At 43.1% G+C, this 22,321-nt stretch overlaps 1 protein-coding gene across 1 annotated transcript in view; it reads left to right on the top strand.

Moving 5' to 3' along the window:
* The window catches only part of GRM7 (glutamate metabotropic receptor 7), a 1,698,774-nt gene that overhangs the window by 425,158 nt on the left and 1,251,295 nt on the right, over nucleotides 1-22,321 (top strand). The gene's annotated exons all lie outside the window — the stretch shown is intronic.

Consider the following 22,321-nt stretch of genomic DNA (forward strand, 5'->3'; position numbering starts at 1 on the left):
TTCGAGCTGACATAAAAGAGAACTCAATTACCAACAGACCCTTCCAGGTAAAAAATAAAAGTTCGCCCTATAATTGGTTACTCGCAAGAGCTTGATAATGCAAGCACATCACTGGTCCTGAGGCTGACATGCCATATCGATTTTCCAGAGTGTCAATTTATCTTTTTCAATGAGTGGTCCATCTTTCAGAAGGCACTTGTTTTTCGAGTATCTTGCTCTATTTGTTTTGTTTTCTTGACTTATAAAGAACCTTCAAAGTGTTGTCACCGTGGTCTCAGCCAGACCTGGGAAATAACTAAGCATGGGCGGAATTTGCGAACTCGTAATCGCGATTTGCAAAAATCCGCCAAATTCCGCAAGCTTGCAAATTTGCTTTTTTTTGCGAGTTCACGAGATTTTTTTACCGGTTCGGGAATGAAAACTTGCGCATGTGGTCGCAACGGTCGGGAACATGTTGTTTCCACTTAACTAGCCTGCTCGCGATGCCTTTTTCCTGTTTCGGGTTGCCATGACGTGTTCACGTTTGCAATTTCCTGTTTTGGGTCGCAATGACGTGTTCGTGTATGCAATTTCCTGTTTCGGGTCGCAATGACGTGTTCGCGATCGCGGCGTCGCTCGGCCAGCTACCAAAATCTCGCAGCGCACGCGAACAGGGAGGAAAACTCATCTGCGAGTGCAGAATCATGATAAGTCAATGCCGCGTTCGTGAGATTGTAGTTTTGAAGCGCGAACAAGAAAAAAAAATCCGCCAACTCACGAATTTCGGATTTTTGGACAAAAAATTCGCAAAATCCGCGAGTGGAACGAATTTTCCGCCCATACTTAGAAATAACCACCCAGGTCTGAAAAAGTGATAGAGGGCAGTGCTGTTTTCCTCTTGGACTCTACCTCATTCTTCCACTTAGGGCACTTCCCCCTGAGGCATGTGGAGAACTAAAGAAACCATAGGGCCCTCATTATGAGTTGCCTATACATCCAGATATTGGCATTTACTCTCATTTACTCTAAATCAGAATTCTTATTAGTGGGTTAATCTTGCATCGACACATAAATTAGTACATTATCCCAATTCTCAAGTGTGAAAGTCAAAACGGTGTGGTAATTGTGCAACTGGAACCAATGAACTCCCGGGGGCAGATTTATGAGGAAGTGCCGCAGCGCGGCAACACAAACCCTTTAGCTACGCCACGCTGCAGCACTTCACTTCTAAAGCATAGGAATGCAACATATTTACAAAAATATGTTGCATTCCTGTGCTCTCCCCTGCGTTGCCGCACGAGCAGCTGCCATGCGCCGGCGCAGGCACCCTTGCACCATGATGCAAGAATGCCTGCATCATGGGGTTTTGTGCAGGAAGGGGCACCTTCGTGCACAAAAACAATCACTACAGGCATTTTCCTCTGTCAATGTGTGCTATAGAATGCAGCATGCATTAAAAAACAAAATAGCGAGGAGAAATGAAAACTTTTCTGCTCGTTGGGCATCCCTACTCCTCCCCTGGTGAGGCGTAGCATTCACACGCATTTCCAGATTTACGATTCCTCGTAAATCTGGAAATTCATCTTTTTCCCTGGGTGTTGCATGTGAAAACCCACAGCAACACCCATAGAACTCCCCTTTCACGTAAAGTGCTGCTTGTAAAGGGGCCATATTTACAAGGACAGGAAAATCCATGCAAGGTGGCTTTTCCTGTCCTTGTAAATATGGGGCAGTAAAATGCAACGCTGGTGCGTCACAAAAAGTGACTTACTGTTGGCGCAGGAGGCTTGTAAATCTGCCCCCAGATTTGCAATTGCCATCCGGTATTGCTGGGCACACTTAATGAGGCACTTAGGGCCATATTTAGATTTTGGCCGATGGGATTCTCCCTCACAAAAGCCTTTTTACATGTGCCAATGGATATAATGCACTTGTAATGTGGCAGACAGATACTCGTCATGTTTGTGACATATAATATCTCCTGCCAAACTATAAACAAGACCGTTAATGCATTGCCTCACAGGGAAACATTGTAGCTGTTTTCATATTGACATCCTGGTTCTGTTACAGCACTTCTTGATGCAAAAAGCCTTGCTAGAGCTATTGAACTCTGGGCATTATGGACGCAAAATCCACAATATATCCAAGACTTTAAATAGAGCACTCTTTTTGCACTAACTTGTTCTGTCACTTAGAGTCCCTGCATCAGAATCAGTATCTGAAATATTTTATTCAATTAAAAACTTCATCAGAAAAGCACATTTGTATAAAATCACGAAATTTAAAAACAATAAAATAAAAAACTTTAAAAAAACATATATTTATGGCAACAGACAGTACATTTGAAACAGAAAACCACAGCAAAACAAATTGTGAGGTCCTTAAGAGTGTGAGGGCCACAATAGGAGCAGGTCTACAACTCTAAAATGGTGAATGTGCACAACTGGTAAAAGATACATCATTAGGTACTTGACATAACATGTGCCGAAAGAAATGATATTTAACAAGTGGGCATGTTATCAAGCGGCAGCTATAATTATGGATGGCCGCCCTCAGTGTGAAAATGTTTATCGCCGGCTGGCGTTGTATTAACAACGCATAGCGCAATGGCGATAACTATTCTAGCGATAGCGATGGTTTCCATGGAACATCCATGGTTTATCAGCGATGTTCCATTGAAAACGGCCGTTTACAACCAGTACTGCCCAGTGACGCCCATTTTGCATCTCATAGAGATGCAATGCGAGGCGTAGGGAAAACGGGTGCTAACATGCCCTAATGCATGTTAGTATCCCCTTGTAGATAGGGCGATAATATTATCTCCTCTTTTTTGGCTTTTAAAGCCAAAAAAACGGAGATAAGGCCCGTGTTAATATGTCCCAAGGTTTGTTGAGATGCACCATAAAATGGATAAGCAGAAGGACTATCCCGCTCATAAAGTCCCAAAGGGAAGCATAACAGAGTGCGTATAGTGCTGGTTTTACATCCTAGCAATGTGGGCATCTCCCACTGACTGACAGTGTGCAACAAATAGGGTTCAAAAGCGGCAGTGGTCTGTAGGAGAAGATACAATCTGCTTGTAGGTTTAGCAGGTGATTACATACATCAATTCTGAAAGAAGACTATCCATGACATATAAAAAATTGGGATATTTGGAACAGAGGATCTAAGTTGCCAAATAAGTTTAAATGAATATTTGAAGCTCACACATTTAAATGGCTGTAATTGTCATGTGCCCGATTTACGTAAAGGAATAAATATGGTTGTAATGAGTTGTGTATATCATTTTCTACTTCATTTATCAAATTGGGGGGCATATTTGCAAAGGAATGGCGCAGCACGGTGCTGCAAGCAATTTAGCAGGGCCGCTCTGCATCATTTCTAAAACAGGCTAGTGCCAATGCAGGCACCATGGCGCAACAGTGCCTGCGTTGCAGGGATGATTGTTTCTGTGCAGGAAGGGACACCTTCCTGCACATAAACAATCAGCAAAGGCAATTTGCTTCTTGTATGTGTGCTGCAGAATGCAGCACGCATAGAAAGAGGAAAAAACCAGGAGAAATAAAAGTATTTCTCCTCGTTGCACCATTCTAATGCCTGTTTTTCAATGGAGTTAGTTTATGGCTCTGCCTCTGATTTACACTTCCCTATAAATGTAGGGCAGCATCAAAAAGCAATGAGTGTTGTGGTGGAACACCCACAGCAACGCCCATTGCAAGCCCCTTTCACGCAAAGTGACAGGTGAAAAGTGGGTGAATTTACAAGCCCATGAAATGCCACGCAGAGTTGTTTTGCGTAGCCTTGTAAATATGGGTCAGCACACAGCCCCACAGGAAAATCAAATAAAGTGATGCTCCAGTGGCACTAGGGGCTTGTAAATATGCCACTAGGTACTCCAAGCTGCGTGCAAGAGAAGTGTTTAGAGAAATGTCTCCCTGTCTGAACTTAATAGGCATTCAAGCATAGGTAAATGCATTTTTTACACACTTAAGAGCGGCATAGATACACCTCCAAATCCAATAGATAGTGGTGCTGAAAGTGATTGCACATTTTAGCCAAGGGTGCTGAGTGTGAAAGGAGTGATATGTCAAAGGAAAATATTTTAAACAGTGAATGAAAAGGCTTTATAAAGTAGAAAAAAAATCAAATGTATCAAACTATTCAAAGCACGTTGATTAGGCGCAGTTAAGGGGTTATTTATGGAAGGTTTGCATCACGCAAAGTGTTACATGCGTGATGCAAGCCTCTAAGTCACATTTTATTATGCCGCGCAAAGCCACATTGCATGGCTTTGAATGGCTTCATAAATCTAGAGTAAGGCAACGGCGCGTAGATTGCTGCGTTGCCTTACTCTGCATAATGGAGGCCTCCCATGGGCTTTGCAGTGGGCGTTCCCATGCAACTCCCATGGTTTTTGATGAATTTCCAGATTTATAAAGAATTGTAGACCTGGGAATGTGTCAAAATCGTACGCCTCACCCGGAGAGGTATAACGAGAAGAAACATCTTTATTTCTCTTCTTTTTTCCTGTTTCTCTGTGTGCTGCATTCTGCACACATAGGAAGGGAGAAAGGCCTCTAATGTTTTTGTGCAAGAATGTGCCCCTTCCTGCACAAAAACAATCCTGGCTAGAACACAAGCACTCTTGCACCATGATGCAAGGCTGCCTGCTTTGGCAATAGGCTGCTGAAACGACCTGAATGCAGGGGGAAAGGACAGGAATGCCCTGTATTGCAAAAATACGGTGCATTCCTGTCCTTACCCTGTGGCTCAGGGCCAGTGGCATAACGAAATGTGAGGGGGCCTCCCTGCACGGTACTTAGGGGGGCCCCCTCCGGGCTCAATCAGGAGCTCTCCCGGCCAGAGTTCAGTGCCGAGGGGGCCCCTTGGAGCTAGGGGCCGCCCCGCACTGCGGGGGCTGCGGGGGCCTGTGTTACGCCTCAGGGCAGCACAGAAAGGTAACGTGCTGCGCGGCACCATGATTTCCTTAAATATGCCCCTTAGTTTTTCAGAAAACAGGCAAAAATGAATATTTCAACAATACCTGCCTCCTACACTTGTTTCTTCCTCCATGCATATGTTAAGCCTATAGACGTGAAAGTGGCAGATTCACAAAACTTGTATGAGTACAGGAAGAAGAGCAACTGGAGTACTCTCATATGTAATCTGCCACGCCGTTGTGAATTGACCAGCTCCCAATTTGTGAAAGTGCAATGAGAGCTCAGTCATTTCTATTGAAATAAGCTGTGTATGAATATTCCCATTCTATATGTTTTGGTGGCAATTTACAAACCAACACTTATAAATGCATGCAAAGGAGTACTACTGGAATATTACGTTGTGAATAGGTCCTAAATGTTTTCGAAAAAATGCAAAGATGTGTATCCGCGTAACTTTGTGTAGTAATTTCGCTGTGGCATAAGTTACACTTTTTTTCTTTTACAGTTTTATATAGCGCAAACTCGACCCTGAAGGTTTTGGAGTGCTTTACATGAGCACAAGTTACATTACACAAGGACACGTTAATTTTTTTTTAGAAATGTGAGTTGACGTGATTTGCCCAAAATCAAAGGATGTTGAGCTGACGCCATGACTCAAACCTGGTTCCCCAGTTCAAAAGTCAGAAGCTCTGGCCGTTAGCCACAATTATTTTTGTGAATATGGCCAATACTAGCTCATCTTCGGTTACTGTTCTCACTTACCATTTGGGAAAATGTAGAAGTTTGCAGCATCAGCCCCTCAACCCCTACTTAGCTGTATCCCACATTTCTGTTTTGCCAACAATACTTTACAAGTAGTTATCAATTCAGTGACATATCTTCAGTATGCTCTTCCTGCAGGTACCTGCACAGAGGAGCTGATGGCCACATAAATCATGGACTAAACACCACTCATTAATTCTCATTAACATGAAATTGACACTGCATGAAACTACAGCAAAACATGCAGGGTCATAAATTCACATTTCAAATGTTGACAAATGTTCCCAACCAGTGGTTCTTTGTTGGTCAGGGCAATGAACAGAATTATTTCATCCATGAAAAATGTCCACATGAAAAAGTGGAACCGAAAATGGTCTGGTACCTTGTATAGTTAAAAACGTCTAAAACTATGGGAAAAGATCACATTTTCGTAAAGCAAATTTCTGATTGAAGACATTGTTGCACATAAAAATATAAATAATCAAGGGATCATTTAAACTTTGGGAACAGATCCCTTCTCCACCTGCCCAGACCCAGCCTACCTGGCAAGGTCACAGCACAAGAGCCAGCCCACCTGGCAAGGTCACTGGTCCGGGAATAGGTGTGGCGATGTAGCCCGGGCGACTGATGCTGGAATCTGGGGCTCGCTGTTTGATCCCTGGCACCGGCGGTAGGTCAGGCCAGTACCATGTGACTCTGGGCAATAGCTTGTTTAATCTTCCCGACGGCTCCCAGCGCCGGGATGCCTTTGGGTAACTTTTCGGGCTTTACAAATACTGGATTTTATTTACATTTAGAGCCATCCCACCTGGGAAGGTCACAGCTTCAGAGCCAGCCCACCTGGCAAGGTGACCGCTCCAGAGCACGCCCACATGGCAAGATCACTGCTCCAGAACCAGCCCACCTGGGAAGGTCACCGCTCCAGAGCCTGCCCACCTGGCAAGGTCACCTCTCCAGAGCCAGCCCACCTGGGAAGGTCACACTCCAGAGCCAGCCCACCCCAGAAGGTCACCGGCCCAGAGCCAGCCCACCTGGGAAGGTCACGCTCCAGAGCCAGCCCACCTCAGAAGGTCACTGGCCCAGAGCCAGGGCGTCACTGCTCCAGAGCCAGCCCACCTGGCAAGGTCACCGCTCTAGAGCCAGCCCACCTGGGGAGGTCACCGCTCTATAACATCTTCTTTGAGACAATGCCGTATCATGGCAGCTCATTCAGCATTGCTTTTGTTTCTCAGAAGAACAAAAAATGTCTATCATCTCTGTGGCAGATGGGCCAATTGAGGCATTTTTGTCAGAAACTAGAGGTTCTCCGGTGGTTAAATGAGGCAGGGAATCACTTGAGTGGCAGATTGGAACATCAACCGGTTTACAACTGACGTTGTGCTTGCACCGCGTTCTAAATGAGGCCCTTAGTAAAATCATCAGGACATAAATATGTTCCCACCTCACAAGTTTCACATCAAAGAACTATTATTGCATGCTCGCAACTAATGGATTTATGGATGAAGAATTTATCTTTCTGCAAAAAATTCTATGGCTCCTAAAATATCAACACAACTATAGAGAGATGCATTATGCATTTGTTTCTGCAATTAACGCATAGTGTCATTGCGGTGCTGATACCCTAAAGTGTAGCTGTACTGGTACTCACAGGTTAATTATGGTTTATAATTAGGGTTCCCAGTTTATGGTATTTATTATTTTTTACATTTCCGTCTGTATTTATCCACATTTATATTTTGCTCATCTTTTCAGTATTTATACATATTTATTTTGTTCTCCGAATAGATGAATCTGTAATATGTAATATTTCCACATTTATTTAACGCACAAATATGTGCTAATACTTTGATGCCTGTCGTGTTTTAGCAAATTAAGCAGCCAAATATAGCATAACAATACATCCACTGGTAAATATTGGCATTATACTACAAATGGATATTGACAAATATCTTTATTTAATAAAAATATCATCCTCTTTTTTTTAACTTCCCAAGCCATCTAGCTACTCAGCTGTTGGCCTGGAATTAATGAAAGGCAGTATGGAAAGGTACTCAAAAGTATCCCATTGTTTTGTAATTTTCCCTTTTTAAAAATAAATGCAGAGAGGAAGTACGTTGTTTTCTGTCTCTACTTATCTGTAAAAATGGAAAACTGGGAGCCCTATTCATAATGTAATTTAAGTGTGCCCTATTTTTGAACAGTGCACCGATAATGTAATTGTAGTGTAAATACAGTGATCTAGAATGTAGATGTTTCCGTTGTGTAATAATAAAAGTTGAGTATGATTCTTTATTGACCCTTGCTCGTGTAATAAAATTACACTGTAAGTGCAGCGTAATTACAGCATCCTTCTCCACTGAATACTCTGTATCCTATAATTACAGTCATGTTTAACTAGAACATCTGATCCATAGAGAAAGCAGTTATACATATGGTTTGGTATTACAATTAACTCCATTGTATTTTGTAAATGTTGAGATGCCATGAGGTTTCATCAGTGATCCTAATGATGTACTTTTCACATTCACATTTTTCTTGAAATTCTAGAGCAATTAATTGCACCTCTTGCCATCTGACAGATCTGTAGCACAGGGGTCAATTTTTGCTATAGTCTTTTTGGGGAACCATAACTTTTCTTACTTTTCTGGTGGTTTCTTGGCAAGAAGAACAGCAGTGTAGAAATCTAGACTAAGAAGGACATGAACAGCTGTAGGACGCTCTCTATGATCATTCTGGGCTTCCCCCAGAAACCATTGTCTGGAGAAGTTTCACCACAATTTTCATCCATTTACATCACACTCACTTTGTACAACAAGAAGGTGTGGAGGTTTAGTAATGGGAAATACAGTTTTAGAATCATTTTGTAGCACAAGCATCTGATCTTGCTGAGAAAATTAGGAAGAGGGGAAACACTAAGAAAGCTAGCAAATCCCCTGCAACAATGCCATATACCATCCCTGCTAGAGGAGGTTACCTGAAAATATCTTGGAGGAGGAGGCAGAAGAAATGAATCCCTAATTCAAAACTGAGGGGTTACTTTGCTTGGTTTGTGGCAAGGTGATCTTTTACAGAGAACAAAGTGATAGAGTATAGAAAAATAAAGTGCTTCTCAATCAGAAAACGTGAAAAAAATGTAACCCAATTTTTCTAAATGTTCATGTTGTATTTGTGAATTGTTTTAACCAAAACATAAAAAACAAAAAACAAAAACAACTTTCATGATAAAAATGGAAAGGATATATGTTGTTTGTTATCTGTGTGATCGAAAGTGAGTGAAAGTAATGTTGAGGTGAGGAGATGGGTGAGCGAAGTAATCAGTTTGTGAGTAGATGAAAGTGAGGAGGTGAGTGGAAGGGGTTAGTGGATGTGTGTGAAACTGAGAGTGTGAGACAATGGGTGAAAGGGAAGACGTGCATGAGGGAGGGAGGATGTGAGAGAGGGGGAGTAAGATGAGAGGGATGTACTGGGTGAGATAGAAAGTGAGAGTCTGCGCGGGGAGGGTATTGGCTTGATGTGGAGGTTGAGCGCATGCCCTGGCCTCAGCCAGGCCCAGTGCCCAACACTCTTCAGAAATGTGTCCACAGGGCCTGGCCTCTGACCAGACCCAGCACCCTCTCCACAGCAGATGGCCTACTTCCACTGCTATTGGCCTTTAGCTGCAGGCAGCATGAGCTGGTCACAGGTCCTGTGCACAGCCTGCTGGGATATCTAAATCCAGCTGCACAAGCCCTTCGGGATGCACAGTGGGGAATCTCTTCAGGGCCAGACATACTTGAAATATGCCTTATGGTGAAATCCCATTTTTGAGCACTTAAGCAGAACAGTAACTTTGCAAAGATGTACTTTGGACTGGCTTGGCCAGAAAAGGTTTAAGACCAGTACTACTCATCACATTTCAGAGCTGGAATACATATCCTTGGTTGGAAGAGTTCACAACTCTGATTTAGAGGACAATGACTTGCCTCTGGGACCATGAAAGACCAATGCATGTTAACTGCTGACCACCTAGTTGGGATTAGCTATCCTTGAGTGGACAGGAACAATTGGCAGAACAAAGGGCACTTTAGCACCATTTAGTTTGATGTCGAGATTGCAGGGAGACTTTCTCCAATGCTTTTCCAGGATTCATCAATAGTGTAATCTAAAATGCCCCCGTTAATTGTTCGACCCTATATGCTGGCCATGAGCCAGATGATTAAATGCACATGCCACTTAAAGTCAAGGTTTTGTGCACAATCCATAAGAAAGGGTTTGGCAGAGCCAGGATGACTCTTCTACCTAATGCCTATTGGGCAGGGATTCGATGAGTGCGGACAGTAGCTTGCATTTGTGACTTATATGAGACATGAGAAGGAGATAGATTCCTTTTGTGCAGAGAACCTATAATAATCAGCTGAAGCTGGCGGATTGTGAGGCCCATCTGTGCTGAATGATGCAGTCAGAACTGCACTGTGGAGATGAGTCAGTCAGAGACTGGAGTATTACTGCTGCTGCCTAAATCACCACTATTGCTGATGGGGGGCAGGGGGCTGGGGGCTACAATTCTTTACTTGTCTCCCTGGGAAAGAAGTTGTCAATGTTGAATTGTTGAGTCTGTTGTACCCACAACAACTTGGAATGACACATTGCCCTTCCATAACTGCTCACCCCTCTCTGAGCTCATCTAACATGTGGGGTTACCATGTGCATGAAAACAGCAGCTCCAAATGTCCCCACAAACAGAAACACAACGGAGCCTGCTACATCACCATTGCACTCCACCTGCATCAGCCATCAAGCCAACCCTGACCATGCCCCAGTGTGGTTGCAGACAGACACAGCATAATAAACTTTAACGGCTGTAGACTTTGTGTACTTGCACACTGAGGCCAGATATTGTACTAAGGCCAAGCAGCAAACAACTTAGAATCCCTATTGTTTCCTATCTCTAGCTCTAATATACTTACACCATTGAAACCACTGAGTTTTCAGAATAATTCCACATTTTCAAGTGGATGGAAAATACCTTTTCTACATGGCCATATAAGGCAACTGGATCTTAAAGTGAACAAAAGACTTCTACTTTTTATAAAGTCATAACACTGGCTGGACATTCAATTAGTCAGTGCTATTTACTTCTAATTTGTAGCTAAGGACTCTGTCATACAGTACTCCATCCTTTACGGTGGCTGAGGACACCACCCTGATGTACTACTGTCTAGCAAATTGTGAGATGACCTCTGGCACATCAGTCATCTCTGTACCTTGATAGAATCTTCCATCAAGGTGCAAAAAGTTTGGTGAATGTCTGCCGTCAGTTTTGATGGCTGTTCACCAACGTTTAAACTTTTGTTTTGTTTTTCAGAAACAAACTTCCATGGTCTCCAAAAAACAAAAACTAAATAATGAACCCCAAAACCTGGGTGTTTGGGGTTTGGGGATCATTACTTGTTTTTGTTTTTCTGTGTTCACCATCAGGTTTTACCTCATGGAGACGGATGAAAAAAAGGACATTAGATCATCCACCCTTAATAGGGAAAGTGGTGCAAGTTCCTTCTTCTGATAACCAGCCCCTACTCAGTCGAACATTTGGAGGAAGCTTTCTGTCAATGGAGCCAATAGGGACTCCATTGATGGAAAGCTCAGGCTCCATCCATTTCCATATAAGGCGTGTGGACTGAGAGTTTGAAGAAGAGGGTTACATATCTAACAACAGAGTACCCTGTCCCCTAAACTCTTACTAGGGCACTATGACACTAAAGGGCTCATTTATGAGCCCTTGCGTCACTTTTACGCCGCCGGTGCGTCACTTTTTGTGACGCACCAGCGGAGTAAAAAATGTGCCTTGTTGCACCATATTTACAAAGTGACGCATCTAAGTAGATGTGTCACTTTGTAAACCCCTGCGCCACATTATACCTGCGCCAGGTATAATGTATGCAAGGGGGGCGTTTTGACGCAAGAAAGAGTCATAGAAGTGACGCAGTGAAATCTATAAGATTTCACTGCGCCATTTCTTGGACGCTAATGCATCAAAATCTTACGCCTACTAATGGCAGGCGTAAGACTGATGCAGACACTAACAACATGGGACTTGCCCATGTGAAAGTACACATTGCTGGAGTTGCGTCACTTTTGTGACACACTCCAGCAATGCGTCACTTTTGCGCCTACAGATACGTCAGAAATACTGACATATCTGTAACTCCTTGCGACATGATGCGTCATACTATAAATATGACGCATCGTTAGTGTCGCAGGGAGAGCACAGTGAAAAGTGACGCATCGCTGTTTTCACCCAGCGATGCGTCACTTTTCATAAATGAGGCCCTAAACATTTAGGCTGCTGGTGGCCTTTAGATATGGCAAGTCAGGGTGTGAAGGGAGGTTCTTGGTTCATGAAGTTTGAGAAATATTTGAGAATGCCAGTGGCGTAAAATAGGCCCCTGCAGCCCTTCGGAGCAGATGTTGGCCACAAGGGGCCCACTCAGCACATTAGTCTAGCGTGAGAGGTCCTGGCTAACTCTGGAGGAGGGGCCCTCCATGTATTTTGCAGGTGGCCCCCCCCCTCACGTTTTGTGACACTGCTGGAGAATACCTGTTACAAGGTCTTACAAATTACTCTTACCTGGAGAACTGACCTGACTTTTTGAACCCACTGCATGACTGCAATTAAGAGTGTCTCATGACACAACTATTATGAAGGCTCTGATTACTATTTTTATCTGTTTAACAATAACGTTCTTTGCAAAGAACCAACTTACACATTTGGAAACTTACAAAATCTGAAACATGTCTTTGTACTCAGCACCTAAAAGCTTTTCTGTAGTTGTCAACTGCACCAGGCAAAGAGGGTGACTTTCAGCACTGTTGGCATTTCGTCCTATTGTACTCCTCAGGTAGTGCGTGCCAGCCCAAACTACAAGTCCTCACAGGCTTAGTGCTACTGGTTAAATAACGGGTAATAATAATGGGAGTTATGTTTTTACACAACAGTACTCTGCATCCAGGAACGTATAGTTGGGCTGGCATGTCCTAGCATGTTTAGTGACTGAAAAACAAGCATTGGCAAAACCAATCGGTCCAGCTTTCAAAGAAAAGTGTTGTGAAGCATTACAAGTAGATAGCATGGGGTTGGATATATTTGTGTGGAAATAAACAACTGGAGAATACAATTAATTGGTGTAGGTTAAAAGGCCAGGTGTTGATTGCACTTAGAAGGCAGACCTTAAAATCCATGTAGTTTACTGACTTCCATCATCCCATTTGTGTTGCTGATAAAGAAAAGCAACATAAATTATCTAGTTATCCGAGAAACTTTAGTAGCATTACAATTTCATATATGTGCTCCTGAAAGTTTATGCTAATTCTTGTCGAAGTACACAACATCTGCCCAATCAAAACATATTCTCCTGGCTCCCAACATGTTGGCAGAGCCAAAGCCCCTCTCCTAGTGATTTTCCCATAATTGTCTGGTGACAGCTGCACTGTGAAGCCAGAGCATACCCAGCACCTCTGAACGCAGTTTCTAATGGGAAAGGATACATTGCTTGAACCAGAACACAAAGTGCTGTTGAATTCATTGTTATGATAGGCTATATTTAAGCCTATAACAAGACGGCAGTTGTTAGACATTGTCAGCAATGATGTCACATGTTCTTGCATGAAAGCAGATGATATGGATATATTACCTTCTGGCATGATGAGCAAAAGAAGATGGATTCAGGTCCAGCTCTATGTACTAGGGTGAATGTATGACATTGTTCTGCATTCTGTCCATCAATTGTTCTTTTTGCATTTGTTACCCCGAGTGGGACGGGTATACCCAGACGTGGGTCCTGTGCTCTCCATGCCACTGGAGTCAAGCTATCCGGACTGATGAGGAGGGCTGAAGCCCAAAAACAGTCCTAGGATGCTTATTTCCAGCCCAGGTAGGACCTGGCCTGGCAGTTCCGGCCGGACTGTTCCCATTGGCTGCAGGGTCAAGACTGACTTGCATATGAATGGGTCCAAACTGGAATGGCACGGTTAGCAAAAAATGATGGATTCAGCCCCAGATCTCTGTACTGGGGTGAATGTATGACATTGTTCTGCATTCTGTCTATCAATTGTGCTTTTTGGGTATATTACCATCTAAATCACTTATATGTTAGTTATGATTTTGTTTTCGTGTAAGCTTTAATGTTAAATTAGCAGAGATAAAGGAAAGCACTGTGTACATTGGCCCACTATCATGAAGATGAAGCTAAGTCACTCCAGATTGTTCAAACAATAGCACCAGGCTTTCATGGAATTGTAGTTTCACATTTCTAATTATTATAAGCAAGCACCAACAAGCCCTGACTGCTAAGGGTTGTTGGCTGAGAAACTAGGTCTAGCTGAAAGCCACCTCTGGGAATTTGGGTTGCTGGTTGAGGGGGATGTGATCCCTTCTCAAGCAGGAGCACAATCCTAAATTTGTTCTTGTGGTGGTGTTCATTTTTGTACTGATGTTTCATTGTAGTGCTTGATGTTATTGAGTGAAGTTGTGTTGTTCATTCAGGGGTGTGAAATGCTTCTCAAGCAACATCCCAATCATGGTCAGGGTGAATGTTAAAAAGTCACTAAATTACCTGTGCTTAACCCTCTGGTAGCTTGGTGTAGTAAAGGAAGATCAGGAGTCCACTTGATAGGTTAAGATCCTTTATTCAGGTTCCTTCCAGGTTAGACAGACAGGTTACTTTATCATGTAGATAGATAGGAAACCCCACCAGGAGCTCGCTGTTGGTAGCTCAGCCTCAGGTGACCAACTGCCACAACAGGGAATAGAGAGGTACAATCAACTAGAGAGGCACCCTGGCATTCTATGATGTCATAAGTATGTAGTATTGTCTAGCCAGAGAGGAACAGTGAAGATCATGTTTACTACATATCCTCTCTCTTTATACAGTAATATCAGAACAAAGGAATAATCAGTAACAATACCTCATATGTCTCAAACAGCAAGGAAGTACACATTTTAGAACAACGAAAAGTAGTAGTGTACAATAAAAGATGACTTTGACATGAGGTATTGTTATTCGAGAAAAGAACAAAGATTCAGCATTATGACATCAGAATTATGGCATAATACACCACATCCCCTCTCCTTAACAAAAGAGCGAGGTTTTAAGACAAACCAAGACAACCCTCAACACAACCCTTGATGAAGAAATGTCAACACCTAATGTATGACAAGAATGTAACTCGAATCTTAACTAAATGAAGCCCTGGCCAGTAGCAACAAGAAGGTAGACTAAGATAACACATAGTGTAAACACAATCTTTACCAATAACAGGAGACTTTGAACCTGAGGAGGGTACTCTGCAGGACAGCATGTTTACACTGCAGGACAGCATGGGCATTGACTACCCAAAAAAAAAACAAAGTTTCCCCTGGATAGGGTACACCGCAGAGCAGACTAAATATCTCTGGGAACAAGGCATGGAGTAGCCATTAACACTTAAAAATCTAATTTGGGCGTTGACTACCAAAAAAAAAAAACACATAACCTCCCCTGAAAAAGGGTACACCGCAGAGCAAACAACAAAATCTCTGGGAAAAGGGGCATGGACTAGCCATAAATACTTATGGAACCTACTATGGGTGTTGACTACCCATCAACATCCCCGAACAACCAACCAAGACATAGACCACCATAGACACCAACGTCCCTATGAGAGGGTACAGCATAGAGTAAAGACTATAGCCCTGGGACAAGAGGTGGAGTAAATACTACCTTTAAACACCAAGTACATGGTACAGAATACTCACACCAAAAACACGGGCATGGACTACCCACACAAAAATACCTCAGGGTACTAATTAAAATGATATGGACGGGCATGGACTACCCAAAAAAAAAAAAAAAAACACCAAATTACATCCCTAACTTAGAATACAGACAACTCATAGTATTAGCACCTAAAGACACCTTACTATATCTCTAACGTAGAATATAGAATTTTCATATGAGCATAACAGATTTGCTATATCAAAAACACACCACATTCCTGGAAAAAAAAACAGTGTTAACTCTAATGCATTCATGAAATAACTGTAACACAAATATATTAATAAATAATGATATTATCTCCGGTGAGCGACCTCTCACCCGGGATCCAAATGCACAGACCATTTACTAAAAAGGATATACATTAATTCAACTTGCTGTGTCCCAGTAGAAGACTTGTAGGTTGATACAGTGTTGGTAACACTGCTCCCGGAGCCATAGTCCCTCGAGAGGCAAAGTCCTTGCCACTGGTCACATAAGCAACAAAACTCGAACTTCGACAGGAGCATGGTGAAAGGAGCAAGAAAGACCAGGAAGATCGGACACCTTGGCATCGCACCTCGGCGAAAATGAAGTTCCAAGTACGCTCGTGTGAAACTCCAACACTGAACTTGTAAAAAAAACAATAGTTTGAACAAAGCACGTTTACCACAGTCAACCTTCTAGCTTAAACGCTAAAGTCATATGTTGATGACAGGACGCTGCCTCACGCAGTACACTGTTGCCATGGTAACCCAACAAACCCAAAATGGCCGCCACGTCGCTCGTAGCGACGTAAGGAGCGTGTCTCCAAAGATAACACTGGCGTCATAGGAGAATCTCCGTTCACCAACTCAAGAAGGATTCCATGGACGTCATCAGATGGACAGCAGGCAAGAAGGCGGAAAGACCGCTTGTGACCAACGGTCGACGGTGCAGGCAGCACGAGCCAGGTAAGACTCTGTGCATGGAGAGCGCGTGCGGGGCTCGCAGTGGTTGAACTGCCAATTATTAGTGCCCCCCACTGACCGGCAAAACTCTGTCTCTGTCTAGCCTCCTCAATCGCGCACAGCGGCTCACCTGTTTTTTAGAGGCAGGGGTTGAATTAAAGATTAGTAGTGTCTTCCACTGACCGGCAAAACTCTCCTTCAGTGCAGTCTCCTCAAACACGCACGTCAGTCACAGCCAGAGTCAATGAACCTTGTTTGTACAGACCTTGAAAACGTTCACAGCATTTGTTCCTCGAGCTGTAAAACGACCACACACTTAAATAGCCAGATTCTGTCAACACTTGACACTTCCCAAACTGAATGGAGGCCAAATAGAAAAACAGCGTAGACCTCAGGGAAGGGTTAACTTTTCCAACAGAAGCAAGGTGACAGCAGGCAAGACAAAAAGAAACGCCCAGGTGGCAGGCTCAACAGGTAACACGCACCCAGATTGCAGGCTGTCCAGAAGGTGAAACGGACACTGGTGGGGTTGGCTGGGGCATTACCTTTGGGTTTCAATTTGAGTTCGAGAGTAGACAAAGTCTTTAGTTCCTTATCCTTGAGTTCCTTAGTTGTCCTTTCTCCTCAGTGCACGCAGAGGTTCATCCTTCTTAAGAAACGTCGCCAAACTGTAGTAAAGGAAGATCAGGAGTCCACTTGATAGGTTAAGATCCTTTATTCAGGTTCCTTCCAGGTTAGACAGACAGGTTACTTTATCATGTAGATAGATAGGAAACCCCACCAGGAGCTCGCTGTTGGTAGCTCAGCCTCAGGTGACCAACTGCCACAACAGGGAATAGAGAGGTACAATCAACTAGAGAGGCACCCTGGCATTCTATGATGTCATAAGTATGTAGTATTGTCTAGCCAGAGAGGAACAGTGAAGATCATGTTTACTACACTTGGCACATACGCAGTCAGGCTTAACTTAGAGGCAATGTGGAAAGCATTTATGCAGCACACAAACAGTAATAAAGCAAAAACACAACACAAGAAAAATCCCACACCAATTTAGAAAAATACTGTGAAATTTGATCAATCTTTGACACCAACATGAAACTAATGCAATCAGTAGACCCAGAGATATGCAATTTCAAAGATTAAAGGTAAGTATAGTGCCAAAAAGCACTAGTTATGTTCTAGTCATGTGAGATCTGGTGAAAGTCGCAGGCAGGCTGGGCATTGGAGACAGTCATTGCTGGAGCATGTGTAGTAAACCAACGTACAACAGGTAAGTGGAAAATGTATTTTTTCCTGTATTCCACATATAGGAGCCACTGCTGTCGCCCACTGAGGAACCGATGCAACAGGCAGGTGAAACATTTTCCCTCTGAGGGCTCCATAGAACCCAAAGCATGCATAACATTATGCAACACTAGTACAACGTGCATATCCTGTTGGGCATCACAGACCGTAATTTTTGGAGCTTCTCGTTGGCGGTCACAGTGGGTTGTGAATGCTGTAGCTCAAAGTGCAGATATTGCATTGTCGGTCGTTGCTGACGGTCCTGGTTGCACAAAGAGTCAGATTAACTCGAGGTTCAAATTCACCGTCGGTGCGTGTAGGAAGATCTTGGTGCGAGAGGTCCTCATCCCAGTTGCGAAAAATCCTAAGACATTAAGGTTTCTCCTTTTCTTCTAGGAGGAGCTCAACTGATGCTACACAAAAGGCCTGATAACAAGTTTGGTGGTGCGGGAGCAGACCGCCATAGCAGCGGCCCGCTCCCTCACTGCCAAACCTGTGTGACTACTGCCCGCCAGATTACGAGTTTCTTCGTGTCTGTCGGGATTCTTTGGGCGGGCCCATGGGGATACCTCTGAAAATGGGCACTGTATTGATAACACTCAAAAAAAGTTCCTGCACAGCCTGGACTGTAAATTCCATGCCGTGTAGGTACTGGGGTGCATGCCAACAGGGGGCACATGCGCCAACTTCCATGCTTCCTCCTGCAAATGGGGAACATGGCCCCCTTTGTTTCAGGACCATTAGCTTTTTCATGGAATAAAGACCTCCATGACACCGCTGGTGGTCCTTAACTGGAAAAATGCATAGCGGTGCTGCAGCGGCACCACCAGCATACTACTGAGGCCCTGCCCCTGACCACCACTCCACCACTAGGGAACATCAGTACTTATAGGAGAGGCAGGGCTCTGAGTTTTTCACTGCCAGGACACATAAAACGTAAACATACATGTCTAGTTTTTAAATTGTAATGCACCCTGCCCTTTGGGCTGGTTAGGGCTTACCCTAGTGTTGACATATATGTATTTAGGATTAGCAAAATATATTTTGCCAAGTCGAATAAGCAGTATAAAACTGCATACTGGCTGTAATGGCAGATTTGAGACATGCTTAAAAAGGCTACTTAATTGGTTGGCAGCATAGGTGCTACAGGCCGACTAGTAGCATTTATTTACGGGCCCTGGGTACATATAGGACCACTTTACTAGGGACTTACAAGTCAATTCAATATGCTAACTGGGTGTAAGACAATTTGACCATGTTTAAAGGAGAGAACACAAGCTCTTTAGCACTGGTTAGCAGATGTAAAGTGTGCAGAGTCCAAAAGCCACCATGAATGAATCCAGCAAACAAGGGGAGTGAATTTGAAGAGTTTGGAGATGAGCCTGCAGAGAGGGCATGGCACAACACCACCCTTTTGTTGTGTGGGTGATTGAGAGATTTGTTGAAGGTAGGCATTATTTAATGCTGTGAAGCTTCGAAATTGGAGAGAGGTCTAGAGCAGGTTGTGAAAAGATGTTGTGGACCTGTGGCAATATGTCTGCTCATTTATCTAGATCACCCTGAAAAACAAAGCCACAGCAGTGCCTCCAGCTTTATTTTTAGCTCTTGAGACATGAGTAATACCTTGTGATTTTTCTCTGCCTGCCTGGAGAGTGCCTGATATTACATACCATTCAGTTGCTTGTTATCTTCTTCCTTCCATTATCTTGTTTTCTTGTTTTTTTCAGCTTGAGGCCTGTGAACTAAAACTTTCAAACATTTCTAGCAGTCCCTCCTGCACTAGCATTTCAAGCTGTAATGCATTTTTCTTTAAAAGCGTGTTGCATTCTATCACCAAATGTCACTGTGTACTTTGCGTCCTAACATTAAATAGTTAAGGTTTTGTAAAACTGAGGGCCTCATTTAAAATATTTTGACACATGGCAGAACAGCAAGCCTTCCTGCTGCTCTGCCATGCATCAAAAGAAAAGGGCAGGAATGTGCAGTATCTGCAACATCTGGTGCATTCCTGTCCTTTTCCCCTGTGCTGGCGCACAATAGACTGCCATGCTCCAACATAGACACCTGTGCACTATGGTGCAAGGGTGTCTGCAAATAGGGGTGATTACTTTTGAGTAGGTAGGGACACCTTCCTGCACTAAAACAATAACAAGAGGTATTTTCCTCTTTTTATGTGTGCTGCAGAATGCAGCAGCATAGAAAAAGGATAAACGAAGACAAATGAAGGTATTTCTCTTTTTTGTGCCTCCCTTAAACCTTCTCTGGGGAGGCGTAGGAATCTGATGCATTCCCAGGTTTGTAAATCTGTGAATGCATCTGGTTCCATGGATGTTGCATGTGAACACCCACGATTCAGAAGGGGTGGTGGTGATGGACAGAGTATCTGAATTAAACAGAACACTCCTACCCAGTCAACAGATCAGGGCTTGATCCATCACCGTTTTTTAGCTCACTTCACCATCCCAGCTCAGAACCTGGCTACATGCAAATCAGTCTGTCCCTGGCCCAGTGCATCATGGGAACAGGGCAGACCAAACTACCAAAGCCAATTCTTTAACTGGAAAGGAAACAAGCTTCCGGGGACCGGTTTCTGGCATTACAGCCGTGAACGCCCCTTTCATGCAAAGTAATGTGTAAAAGGGGGCCGTGTTTGCAAGGTCATGAAAAGTCACGCAGGATGGCTTTACATGGCCTGGTAAATATTGGCAGGCACACTGTGCATCTAAGAAAGGGTTTGTAAATAAGCCCCTGAGTTTCAGCTGTATATGCAGCCCCCCGCAGCAGAATTAGCTGAGTTTTTATGAGAATGCATATTTTTGGTTAATTGAAAATTCCTACACCAAAGTCTTTTTCTGGAAAAAAGAAAAGAATATTGGGTAAATTAAAAGGGGCACACGTTTGTCTTTTACTTATGATATGCTTCTTTCCGTCTTTAATTATATTTTGGAAATTAACCAGATATTCTGTAGGATTTCAGAATAAAAAAAAGTACAGTGTGAAGATAAAAGTTACAGACATTCTATTCAAAAAGGATTTGAATTATGGCATTCGTATTTCGATTTGTAATTTTAGTGTTGATATGTGCAGAAAATTCAGGCGGATCTCAGATAAAAAAATAAAGATACACTGTCAGTATCAAAATAGAAACATCAGGAAGCCTAGTATGCGTGGGTGCGAGAGCGGTGCTCAGAGTGTAGGTGCACCATTTTAGGCCATTAGATAGGATCACAGCAAGCTGAGGACAGACTGAAAAGCTAGCACTTTAGAAACGAGTATGCTCAATGACGTGAGACTAATTGGAGCAATTTTGGAAAATGCATGTTACTCTTGGATTCAGAATTACCGATAATAATGTGATAACAGTTGCTCAATTAATTGCGATAAGTTGGGGGGGAGAAATTCCATACAGAGATCACTTTTGGCAAGCACGCTTGTGCTGATGTTTATGTTCTGTCGCATTTAGCGCTATTTCCTTTGTGCAATATGCATCCTTGCATCCATTTTGAACATAAGGATTAATATCATTCTAAGAAACTAGTGATAAATGCTGGGAGTATGTTGGGGAAAAATCATACCCCAAGTGGACATTTAGCGAGCACAATCGGCTACTTGCACCTGTTTTTCATGTTCTGTTGCATTTAGCTCTACTTCCTAGTGGAAACGAATCCTTGCATCCATTTAAGACATGTGGGAGCATTTTTGTGCTAAGTAAAAAGCACTAAATGCAGAATTACTCTTATCACGTCAAACTGTGTAATCTTACAGGAGTTTTGAGGAATTACGCATGATGTACACTACATGGAATTATACGAGTTACACCAACAAGGGACTTCTATCCATTAAGATAGTCCTATCAGATTGAGCGTGCCGCAAGCATGAACCTGGTGGATGTCGGAGAAACACTTCTGGAACCCAGTGGCATCCTATGAAGTTTGCAGGATGATACCTGACCTCCAAGCCAGAGTGCGGTGGAACTACTAAACCCCAGCAGCAGGATGAGAAGTTGGGACAAGGTGTGGCAGCAAAGAGGATGGGGTAATTTAGCAAGTATAGGGTTGCAAAGCATGGGTTAAAACACTTAGAAAAGCAAACAGTGGAATGACTATCCAGCCAGAGGGGCATTATGCCTCCGAAAGAATACAAAAACAAACTGGCCACAGAAAAGTTGTATTTCTTTGTGCTCAGGTTACCAACTGGTGAGGAAATTAGTAGAGAAAGCAACTTTGAGGAGCCTCCTTAGGGGAACAAGTCCTCTATGTTGTGGATCCTGGATTTTGAGAACACTAATATGGTGGACAAAATATTGAGGGCCAAAATATCGAATGGTAGGGATGTATAGATTTTCTTTACCTAACTGCAAATCTATATACCTTGATGATATATATTTTCAGATCTGGAGATACGAATAGTAAACCTATACTTCCGTCTATGTACTAATCTTTCAATATTTTGTCCCTCAATATATTGATTACAGTGTTAGTGTGCCATGAAATTTGTGTACTTGATATTCCTGAGTATTATCCCTTCTGAGATTTTATAGGACCTTTAAAAATCAACACAAGACATTTCTGAGAAGGTCTCAGGGGAGGTGGCAATTGTACAAAAGCCATTCAGAGTGACCAAAATGGAGCATGAA

This window comes from Lissotriton vulgaris, chromosome 9 (genome assembly GCF_964263255.1).
Source record: "Lissotriton vulgaris chromosome 9, aLisVul1.2, whole genome shotgun sequence".
Classification (NCBI taxonomy): Eukaryota; Metazoa; Chordata; class Amphibia; order Caudata; family Salamandridae; genus Lissotriton; species Lissotriton vulgaris.